This window comes from Mizuhopecten yessoensis, unplaced genomic scaffold, assembly GCF_002113885.1.
Source record: "Mizuhopecten yessoensis strain PY_sf001 unplaced genomic scaffold, ASM211388v2 scaffold3321, whole genome shotgun sequence".
Classification (NCBI taxonomy): domain Eukaryota; kingdom Metazoa; phylum Mollusca; class Bivalvia; order Pectinida; family Pectinidae; genus Mizuhopecten; species Mizuhopecten yessoensis.
Genome location: NW_018404986.1, coordinates 76,836 through 89,544, shown reverse-complemented (window position 1 = coordinate 89,544; position 12,709 = coordinate 76,836). Strand labels below are relative to the sequence as shown.

Genomic DNA, 12,709 nt, shown 5'->3' with positions numbered 1-12,709 from the left:
AAGGGCTACCAAGTTTGTTCAAATAAATGACCTTGACCCACTTTCAAGGTCACAGGGGTCAAATATGTTAAAATCTTCAAACAACTTCTTCTCAATAACCAAAAGGCCCAGGGTACTGATATAGATCCTGTAGCAAGCTGGGATGAAGGGCTACCAAGTTTGTTCAAATTAATGACCTTGACCCACTTTCAAGGTCACTGGTGTCAGATGTCTTTAACATCTTCAAACAACCTCTTCTGAATAACCAAATGGCCCAGGGTACTGATATTAGGCCAGTAGCATGCTGGGATGAAGGGCTACCAAGTTTGTTCAAATAAATGACCTTGACCAACTTTCAAGGTCACAGGGGTTGAAATATGTTAAAATCTTCAAACGACTTCTTCTCAATAACCAAAAGGCCAAGGGTACTGATATTGGGCCTGTAGCATGCTGGGATGAAGGACTATCAAGTTTGTTCAACTGAATTACCTTGACCAATTTTCAAGGTCACAGGGGTCAAATGTGGTAAAATCTTCAAGCGTNCTTCAAGCGACTTCTTTTCAATAAGCAAAAAGGGCCATGGTACTGAAATTTGGCCTGTAGCATGCTGGGATGAAGGACTACCATTTTAGTTCAAATGAATGACCTTGATCCACTTTCAACCTAATGTCCTTGTTCGACAACAAGGTCAGAGGCGTCATATGTTTAAATCTTTTAATAGGTTCTTATGAAATCTTAAGATTACAAGTGTTAGATTAATAACAGGTGAGCGATGCAGGCCCATTGGGCCTCTTGTTTTATATGGTTTAGCTAAGATCGTTTTTGAGGATATGTTTTATGTGGTTTAGCTAAGATCGTTTTTGAGGATATGTTTTATATGGTTTAGCTAAAATCGTTTTTGAGGATATGTTTTATATGGTTTAGCTAAGATCGTTTTTGAGGATATGTTTTATGTGGTTACATTAGCTATGGTCGTTTTTGAGGATATGTTTTATGTGGTTTAGCTAAGGTCGTTTCGAGGACTTGTTTTATGTGGTTTAATTAGCTATGGTCGTTTTTGAGGATATGTTTTATGTGGTTTAGCTAAGATCGTTTTTGAGGACTTGTTTTATGTGGTTTAGCTAAGGTCATTTTTGAAGACATGTTTTATATAGTTAAGCTAAGGTCGTTTTTGAGGATATGTTTTATGTTGTTTAATTAGCTAAGATCGTTTTTGAGGACTTGTTTTATATGGTTTAGCTAAGGTCATTTTTGAGGACTTGTTTTGTGTGGTTAAGCTATGGTCGTTTTTGAGGACATGTTTTATATAGTAAAGCTAAGGTCATTTTTGAGGACATGTTTTATATAGTTAAGCTAAGGTCGTTTTTGGGGACATGTTTTATATAGTTAAGCTAAGGTCGTTTTTGGGGACATGTTTTATATGGGATGTAACATTTATTCTGTAAAAGATATCTTGATAACACTTACATTAAATATCTGCATCCCCTACGAGGTGAGGATTGCACTGAAATTAGGTCAGAATGAGATGTTCACCTCAAAGTCAAAGGTCAAGTTAGTGCATAATTAGGGCTTTTCACCAACTGGTGAAAAGACCTATTGTTTTTGTTACGTTTCTTCTTATTATTATTATTATTATTATTATTCTCCCCTAATTTGTGAATTCTGTATCTTTTGATTGGTAAAAGATAGGTTTATAGTCTTTTAGGTATGTTGTAGGAAAAGGTATGAAGATGATCAAGCAACATTTTGAAGTAGGTTAAAGATCCAATATGGCCGCCATGACGTCATACCTAAAAATCTTAAAATGGCCATAACTCAAAAACGGTTTCATTACATATTAATACAAAATATTTCAAATAAAAAAGCTTGCTGTTGGGTCAAAAGTCACCATTTTTTAAAAAACATTCATTTTTCATTGTTTTTGAAAAATACTTCTACAGATCGATGGAGGATGTCATTCCGATGAAGTTGATGTCTTAAGTTTTTCTGTAACATTTACCGTTAAGGTTGTACGCCATTTTGAAATATTTCCTTTGATCTTTTAAAAATTTCACAATATTTTAAAACTTGTTTTACTCCAATATCAATGACAAATATTTCGTTTAGTTGTAACGTGAAAAGTTTCCCTAGATGTCTTCTAACATTTGGTAGCATTTTCAACTTCATCGAAAAAACAAAATGTCCGCCATGACGTCATACCTCAAAATCTTACAATGGCTAAAACTCAAACACGGTTGAATTTACAGCCTTTAAGCACTGACATCATTTGTAGATAAAGTTCAGGGCTAACTTTTTTCCGTTGTATATTATTACTTAAAAGTTCAAATGAAAAAGTTCGCTGTTGGGTCAAAGGTCACAATTTTTAAAAAACATTCATTTTTCATTTTATTTAAAGAATTCTTCAATAGATGGATAAAGAATGTTATTACAAACTTATGTTACTTTTTGGAGCAATTAATATTCCAAGATGGCCACCACGAATTCTGATTGGTTAACAGCCTATACCAATATGTTTTGTTAACGATATCAAAAACGAGGTTGATCTTTGGATATCATATAGAGATAAGCAAGAGCAAACTTTTTCTTTCATACTGTTTTAACAAAAAATGTCAACTTCCGTTTTTCTCCTTAAGTTCCACGAGGTCTAGAGTCTTGATATTTAATGATAAAGATTCTTAGATGACGGGGTATCAGGTTTGAAAAAATGGCTGACATTGATCAACTTTCAAGGTCACAATCAAGGTCACAAATTTCAAATGTTTAAAAATCAAAATTACTTTTAATCAAGAATATTTCAAAAATTGTTTGATAGATTCACTTTACATTCAGGTATGATGTGGACAACACAAATGCGCTCATTTTTGGCAGAAAACATTTTGAGTTTACCAGGTCGAGTTTTGAGTTATTCAGGGGTCAAACTTCATATGTGCTATTTCAAGATAATGACTTCAAAAAACTTCTTCTAAAGTTCTACAAGGTCTAGAGTCCTACTATTTAATACATAACACGGCGAGGTAATTGGCTATCAAGTTTGAAAATATGATTGACCTTGAATGACTTTCAAGGTCACAGAGGTCATATACTGTATGTAAAAATATTGAAACCACTTTTTCTGAATAACCAATTTTTCCAGGGTAACGATGTTTGGCAAAGAAGCATGCTTGAATGAAGGGCTTTAAAGTGTGTGCAAATGAATGACCTTGACCTAATCTAAATATAATTTCAAAAGTGAAAGTCAAAAACCGTTTTCATTTTTGTGCGATTGTCAAGTGCTTTCAATATTCTCAGTACTTTGATTTATATCGAGACATCGAATACACGCTGGTTATACTACATCGATTACTACGCACTCTCAATCTTAAAAGTATGGACAGTTTACATCTCTACTGCAGTGGGCAAACATCAGCCTTTCTTTGGCATGGCAAACCCAACCGATATAGATAAAAAGCTAGGTTCAATTCATCTTTCTGACGTACAGAATGGACAGACTATATGACGACATTTACGGACTACATTCGTATACAACTAGGCCCATTGGCTGCCTATATTTATCCATTCTTTCTCTGACGTCATTTTGCACTCCGGGAATCTCCCACTACACTACTCAGTCAGCTACTGTAGACTTGCACAAGTTATTATTAGAAAGCCAAATCAGTCCTTACAGTGAAAAGCCCGTCAAATTGTTAGCCAACAATTTCTAGTTGCCTGTGATATCTTTCCAAACTTCAACTTTTAAATTGTAAAAGATATTTTGATTAATACATGTATCAGACAATCAGCCAAAGTGCTGTACAACAGAATTAAGTCACAATGACCTTCCTTTCCAGGTCAAAAGTGAAATAAGTGCAGAATTTTGATGAAGTCTTTTTCTGGGCTGTACATTTTAAACTATGAAATATATCTTATGAAAAGAAAGAAATCTGAATCATCCACAGATGGATTGCAATGCCTTATATTTAGGTCAATAAAGGTTATTCACCCTTAGGCTAAAGGTCAGTTAAGTGCAAAGCAAATATGCATATTGTCTGAGGAGGGAAGACATGTTTTTAGCTCATTTGGTACAAATTAAGGCTGTAGCCCGCCACTCAACTTTTTAGCTCACCTGGTCAAAAGGACCGGTGAGCTTATGCCCCGGTGCAGCGTCCGTCAACTTTTCCTTTAAAAGGCTACAAGTCCATAACAGCTCAGTGGTCTGGAGCATCCTACGCTGAAGGGTTCTCAATTTTGTATGAAATGAGGGTGTGCCACCCCAACCCCCTACCTGGGGGCTCAGGGGTGGCGCCCAATAAGAGAAATATATGTAAGTCTTCAAAACCTTCGCCTTCTGTACAAATGGAGGGATATTAACCAAGTCCGTTCTAGAGCAGCTTTGAGCGGTACCAAATAAAGTAAAATATTTTAAAAGGTTTCTGCTTTTGTAGGAATGGAAGGATTTAAATTGACTTTGTCTGGAGTATCCATGGGATAGAAGGTATCAATTTTGTGTAAACAGAGGATATGACTTATAAATTGCAATATGAAAATATCTATAAAACAATTTAAACACAAATAACTGGAAAGAGTTTGATTTATTGGATTGGCTGCCCTTCGGCCACTAATCTATAGGGGTAGTGGTTGCACGAAAAGCCAAACAACTGCCTATATTTTCTTGTAGTTGAGTTATTCATCCGCCAAAAATACGACAAAATATTCAAAGTGGGTTTTCTAAAATTTATTAAGATCTGTTTGCGAAATATGTTTCTTATAAAAATATGCCTTTTTATGTTATAATGATAATTATAATAATATACAACATTTGACATAGAGCCCTATGTAGCTAGGATAAGCCATTCTTTAGCGCTTTACAGTGCATAGATATACATTTTATACAATCAATACAATTAGCATATACATTAATCAATACAGCTTTGAGGAATTCTCAGGAGCTGCCTTAGCAGGCACTAATAGATATACATTTTATACAATCAATACAATTAGCATATACATTAATCAATACAGCTTTGAGGAATTTGCAGGAGCTGCCTTATCAGGCGCTAACTACTAGTCCTATGCCACCTGGCTAATATCTCACTATGTGTGTATGCCTGGGTGTGTGCTGAAGATGTATTGTGTTCTGTTTGTAGTGGGGCCGTGCTTTCAACAGTATCATTTATAGTGCCACCTCACTTGAATGCTTAAGCAAAGATACCGCAACATCCACCCCAGACCATTTTATACTCCACCTGCCGCAGTGTTGACAACTCAACCAATCCGACCATTAGCAACACCCAATTTCGAAACAGCCATTCATATTTATTTTCTCTATTTTGCAAGCTGGACTGCTTGCTGTGGATAAATACAATGTTTTTGTTTTCGCCGGAACAATGTGCTCGCTTTTAGGTCAAGTTGTATTTTCTTATTTCTCGGACCTAGGCTCACACTGTCGGTAGCAAAAGTAGCCTTTGGCTGTTTTCATTTTTAATTGGGTATTGGCTGGGGTATTGGCTGGAAAAAAAAGACAATCTGCAAATCAGTCCCAGAAAAACAGAAAAATAACAGAAAAAATTGATGGACTATTGGGTCAAATTAATATTGGATGGTTAATTGACGTGGAGAAAACCTGTATATCTACTGTCCTGATATGTGAGCTCCGTGTGGGGTTACAACTTACAGTCTTAGTTGACCTAGTTATTGGATGGTTAATTGACATGGAGAAAACCTGTCCTGATATGTGAGCTCCGTGTGGGGTTACAACTTACAGTCTACGTTGACCTAGTTATTGGATGGTTAATTGACGTGGAGAAAACCTGTCCTGATATGTGAGCTCCATGTGGGGTTACAACTTACAGTCTACGATGACCTAGTTATTGGATGGTTAATTGATGTGGAGAAAACCTGTCCTGGTATGTGAGCTCCGTGTGGGGTTACAACTTACAGTCTTAGTTGACCTAGTTATTGGATGGTTAATTGACGTGGAGAAAACATGTCCTGATATGTGAGCTCCGTGTGGGGTTACAACTCTCAGTCTACGTTGACCTAGTTATTGGATGGTTAATCGACGTGGAGAAAACCTGTCCTGATATGTGAGCTCTGTCTAGGGTTGCAACTTAGTCTACGTTGACCTAGTTATTGGATGGTTAATCGACGTGGAGAAAACCTGTCCTGATATGTGAGCTCTGTCTAGGGTTGCAACTTAGTCTACGTTGACCTAGTTATTGGATGGTTAATTGATGTTGAGAAAACCTGTCCTGATATGTGAGCTCCGTGTCGGGTTACAACTTACAGTCTACGTTGACCTAGTTATTGGATGGGTAATTGACGTGGAGAAAACCTGTCCTGATATGTGAGCTCTGTCTAGGGTTGCAACTTAGTCTACGTTGACCTAGTTATTGGATGGTTAATTGATGTTGAGAAAACCTGTCCTGATATGTGAGCTCAGTGTGGGGTTACAACTTACAGTCTACGTTGACCTAGTTATTGGATGGGTAATTGATGTGGAGAAAACCTGTCCTGGGATGTGAGCTCCGTGTGGGGTTACAACTTACAGTCTTAGTTGACCTAGTTATTGGATGGTTAATTGACGTGGAGAAAACATGTCCTGATATGTGAGCTACATGTGGGGTTACAACTTACAGTCTACATTGATCTAGTAAGAAGGTCGTATCACTTTGTTCAAAACCCTGCATCCGTCAAATGTTTGTGTTTACTTATTAAATCTTGTGCATGCTGTCTTCATTTACCTTTTTAGTACTTATAAAAGCGTGCGTACATGAACAGTCAAGAAATGTTATTGAGCGTTTAAGTTATGCAGTTTTAAGAACATTAAATCGTTTAGAACATTTTTGACGGCCTCTTCGATTAACACATATCCTTGATGGCACATGTGGAGTTACGCAACCAATTTATGCAATGTGCTTTCGTTTTCTTTCAAAGGGTTTATTATTTGGACCATAATAGATATGCACTTTATCAGTGAAATGTATTAAATGACATTTTATAGATGTATTTAAAATTACCTTGTATTTGATCTCAAGGAAAAAAATAAAAATAATGCATCACTGAGGCTACTTTTAATTGGGTGTTTTGTTGTAAATTTTTAGATTTAACTTGATTGAAAAGCATTTAATGTTACTTAAATTAAATTATTTCAACCACATTTTATCTATCACAGTCAAACCACATTTTATCTATCACAGTCAAACAAATGAGGCAACAACTTCCTTGCTCTCATGAGTTATGCCAGTTGGTATATATTTTACTTCCAAGTAACACTTCACAAACGAAGTATAATGCATTTGGCACTTGAACAAAGTCAACCAAATACAAATGTACTCCTTTAACTAGTGTCAAACATCACCTTTAACAGTATTGCATCCCAAAATAACTATAAAATATTGAATGTTTGGACCTGAAAGAACCAACCAGCCAGGGTCGACAGGGCATGGAAAGTACATGTATATCTACTTTTAAAATCAAAAGCAGAATATATCAATGCATGTTTTTTTGCCTATATTTGAGCAATTTTGACACTATTTATATTCAAAAAATTCTTTATTTGGCTTTGCTTAATTATTCCTGTTTTCAATAATAATTATGTTACAGCATAATGAAACTTACCATAAATATTAAAGAGTATCACTTTGATATTGTTTACCCTGATATAACCATGCCAGATAAAACCATATCATAGTCAAATCGAAGTATAGAATATATAGTGTGTAGTAAAACTGAGATTTTGCATGGTACTATTGTTTATGCATGCTATTTCTTTGGTCATATATAATATGGTCATAAAATAAAACGTAAACAAAAACCAAGTAATGTCGCTTTTGTAGCAGGAGTGTGACGGGCCAAGGTTTGTTTTATTTCATTCCACTTGAATATAATTCAGGACAAAATCAGTAGAAATAACCCACATTTGTGGCACCAATTCACCAGTGCCATGGGCACTTTGATCTTAACATATATATATGCACATGATTCTCACATCTTAATGCTCAATTGAAACAAATCTGTTATCACCTTTTTAGGTCACCTGAGCTTTGCTCAAGTGACCTATAGCTATTCCAATCACTTTCCGTCCGTCGTCGTCCATCGTCCGTCGTGCGTAAACTTTTACATTATCAACTTCTTCTCAAGAACCAGTGAATTTTTTCAAACTTGGTCAGAATCATCCTTGGTATATGAGGCTACCAAATTGTAAAATTGGGATTCCTACCCCAACCCTAGGGGCCAGGGCGGGCTCAAAAGGGAAAATTACCAATATTTCAAAAATCTTCTTCTCCAGACTCAGAGGTATTACAGTCATTTTCTCTGCATGGATGGAAAGATCATCAGGGGCTTTATTTAAATTGTAAATTTCAGGACCCCTGAGCTATTCGTTCTCCCTTGGGGAGGGGGTAAAGTTTACTATAGTTTATATAGGGAAACAACACTTTTGGGTATATTTTGACAATTTTCTGTTGGAAATTATTTTTACTTGGTCAGAATCATCCTTGGAGGAGGAAGATGGTTTTAAATTGTAAAATTGGGATTCCTACCCCAACCCTAGGGGCCAGGGCGGGGCCCAAAAGGGAAAATTAACCAATATTTCAAAAATCTTCTTCTCCAGACTCAGAGCTATTACAGTCATTTTCTCTGCATGGATGGAAAGATCATCAGGGGCTTTCTTTAAATTGTAAATTTCAGGACCCCCGAGCTATCCGTTCTCCCTTGGGGAGGGGGTAAAGTTTCCTATAGTTTATATAGGGAAACAACACTTTTGGGTATATTTTGACAATTTTCTGTTGGAAATTATTTTTACTTGGTCAGAATCATCCTTGGAGGAGGAAGATGGTTTTAAATTGTAAAATTGGGATTCCTACCCCAACCCTAGGGGCCAGGGCGGGGCCCAAAAGGGAAAATTAACCAATATTTCAAAAATATTCTTCCCCAGACTCAGAGTCCTATACTACAGTCATTTTCTCTGCATGGATGAAAAGATCATCAGGGGCTTTATTTAAATTGTAAATTTCAGGACCCCTGAGCTATTCGTTCTCCCTTGGGGAGGGGGTAAAGTTTACTATAGTTTATATAGGGAAACAACACTTTTGGGTATATTTTGACAATTTTCTGTTGGAAATTATTTTTACTTGGTCAGAATCATCCTTGGAGGAGGAAGATGGTTTTAAATTGTAAAATTGGGATTCCTACCCCAACCCTAGGGGCCAGGGCGGGCTCAAAAGGGAAAATTACCAATATTTCAAAAATCTTCTTCTCCAGACTCAGAGGTATTACAGTCATTTTCTCTGCATGGATGGAAAGATCATCAGGGGCTTTATTTAAATTGTAAATTTCAGGACCCCTGAGCTATTCGTTCTCCCTTGGGGAGGGGGTAAAGTTTACAATAGTTTATATAGGGAAATAACACTTTTGGGTATATATTTTATCCATTTTCAGCAGAAAATTACTCAAACTTAGTCAGAATCATCTTTGGTGAATGAGAGTATTACTTTGGAAAATTGGGATTCCTGCCCCATCCCCAGGGGCTAGGGCGGGGCCCCAAAGGGAACATTTACCAATAATTTCAAAATCTTATCCTTTGATGACATGACAAGTATTGTATTTCACTTAGTTTACATGCTGATTTCCACATCACATCTAAACAATAAAATAAAGCTACCAGTACCTATGATATAACTCAGGTGACCGCTAAGGCCCTTGGGCCTCTTGTTTGTAATAACCTTTCCCGAGAGGCTGCATTTCCTACGGTTTTCAATTCAGTCTTGAGAAAATAGAGTATCTTATTAATTAGCACTCTCCCTAGCAACACTGATGACCGAATCTACCTCCTATTCATTAACCTCCACTTCCTCCTCCTCAACCTCCACTTCCTCCTCCTCAACCTCCACCTTCCTCCTCCTCAACCTCCACTTCCTCCTCCTCAACCTCCACTTCCTCCTCCACTTCCTCCTCTACTTCCTCCTCCTCAACCTCCACTTCCTCCTCCTCAACCTCAACTTCATCTTCCTCAACCTCAACTTCATCTTCCTCACAGGCAGAAACATTGCATACAGGCTTCACAACCTCAATATTGGACATTTCCATCTATTTATAAGATCACAGATGATATTTTGGAATCCACCATTGTGACCGTGACCTCAGCAGTGCCTAACTCAACACCTCACAGTTAGATTGTTATCAAGAACATGTGTAAAGTGGCAAAGAACATCCTTGGGAAAGTGGAACCAATTTTTATACGACCGTCAAATTTGACGGTAGTATTATGGAATGGCGTTGTCCGTCTGGCGTAAACTTTGTTTGTCCGGCAATCTCCTCCTACATTTTTCGTCTGATCTATTTGAAACTTGGTATACATTATAATCATGATATGAAGTTGTGTCTCCCTTAAAAGAATTTTGATTCGACAATTTTTCCAAAAGTTATTGCCCTTTGTTCATTTCGGTATTTGAATTTTGTCGGGAGATCTCCTCCTACATTTGTCGACCGATCTCTTTGAAACGTGGTATACTTTATAATCATGTTATGAAGTTGTGTCTCCCTTAAAAGAATTTTGATTCAACAATTTTTACAAAGGTTATTGCCCTTTGTTCATTTCGGTATTTGAATTTTGTCGGGATATCTCCTCCTACATTTTTCGACTGATCTTTTTGAAACTTGGTATACATTATAATCATGATATGAAGGTTGGTCTCCCCTAAAAGAATTTTGATTCAACAATTTTTCCAAAAGTTATTGCCCTTTGTTCATTTCAGTATTTGATTTTTGTCCGAAAATCTCCTCCTACATTTTTCAACGGATCTCTTTGAAACTTTGGATACTTTATGATCATGATATGAAGTTTTGTCTCCCCTAAAAGAATTTTGATTAGACGATGTTTGCAAAATTTATTGCCCTTTGTTCATTTCAGTATTTGATTTCTGTCCGGCAATCTCCTCCTACATTTTTCGACTGATCTCTTTGAAACTTGGTATACATTATAATCATGATATGAAGTTGTGTCTCCCTTAAAAGAATTTTGATTAGACGATTTTTCCAAAATTTATTGCCTTTTGTTCATTTTGGTATTTGATTTTTCGTCGGAAGATTTTCTCCTACATTTTTAGGTCACCTGGTCCGAATGACCATGGTGAGCTTATGCAATACCGCAGCATCCGTCGTCCGTCGACCGTCCGTCCGTCAACTTTTCCTTTAACTCTTTCCGTACCGCAACTCCGGTCCGGATTCCGTACCGGATGTACTTTTTAGACTCGCCCCCGCGCATATAACAAAATGGCGGATTATTAATGTTCTTTTTAGACTAGGTGTAACTGCCACAAGAATTAAACAGGTAACCGTGAACAAATATTGTTATTGTTTCATGTTCTGGTTCATAGACAAATACTTCTTCATTTTCGCAGCATAATGACTAACTGGAAGCTGATTATGACTGAGAAATCGACATTTGTCTGGCAATAAACGATACGATTCCTTGTATTTAACACAACGTTGTAGTGCAGGTTTGAAATGGGGATTAATTATGGTTACGAATGTGGAGTTGTTGAATTTTTTTCTAAATACAAGTAGATTTCATCAAGACTTCATATCTGATGATGAATTTACGAGTGTTCGTATCGAATTAAGTTGCCGCCATTTTGTTTACATTTGAGGCACCAAACGCAAACATCTTGCGGTAAATGCGAAAAGTTTAAGTCAATAATAAAAAAGGGTACTCTGTACAAATAAAAGTATTTCTTCCAAACTGATGGGTTCTGATCTTAGCGACAATTAATTGTTTTTTCGCGACAGTCTCATGCGATAACCAACTAAACATCAGGCAGGTTACATCAAAGTCTCTTGTCGTGTGTACACGACAACGGGGATGAGACGACCCTTTATTTTGTCGTCTGTACACGACAACGGGGACCAGGATGACATATTGTTGTCGTGTGTACACGACAACGGTACGGAAAGAGTTAAAACACTACTAGTCATGAACAACTGAGCAGATTTTGAACAAATTTGGTCAGAAGCATCCTTGGGGGAAGGGGAACAAATTGTGTATAAATGGTGGGTCTGGCCCCCCTGGGGGCTGAGGGGTGGGGCCCAATAGGGGAAATATAGCAAATTCTTTAAAATCCTTCTTCTTCTGTAGGAATGAAAGGATTTGTTCCATATTTGGTCTGAAGCATCCTTGGGTGAAGGAGAACCAACTTTGTATAAACCGTGGGTGTGGCCCCCAGGGGCCTGATGGGCGGGGCCCAATAGTGGCAACATAGCAAATTGTTCTTTAAAATCCTTCTTCTTCTGTAGGAATGAAAGGATTTGGTCCATATTTGGTGTGGAGCATCCTTGGGTAAAGGGGAACCAATGTTGTATAAACAGTGGGCCTAGCCCCCCTGGGGGCTGAGGGGTGGGGCCCAGTAGGGGAAATATAGCAAATTCTTTTAAATCCTTCTTCTTCTGTAGGAATGAAAGGATTTGTTCCATATTTGGTCTGAAGCATCCTTGGGTGAAGGAGAACCAACTTTGTATAAACCGTGGGTGTGGCCCCCAGGGGCCTGATGGGCGGGGCCCAATAGTGGCAACATAGCAAATTGTTCTTTAAAATCCTTCTTCTTCTGTAGGAATGAAAGGATTTGGTCCATATTTGGTGTGGAGCATCCTTGGGTAAAGGGGAACCAATGTTGTATAAACAGTGGGCCTGGCCCCCCTGGGGGCTGAGGGGTGGGGCCCAATAGGGGAAATATAGCAAATTCTTTAAAATCCTTCT

General features: G+C 37.5%; 1 protein-coding gene across 1 annotated transcript in view; it reads left to right on the top strand.

Moving 5' to 3' along the window:
* The window catches only part of LOC110447346, a 38,206-nt gene that overhangs the window by 22,216 nt on the left and 3,281 nt on the right, over positions 1 to 12,709 (top strand). The window lies entirely within an intron of this gene.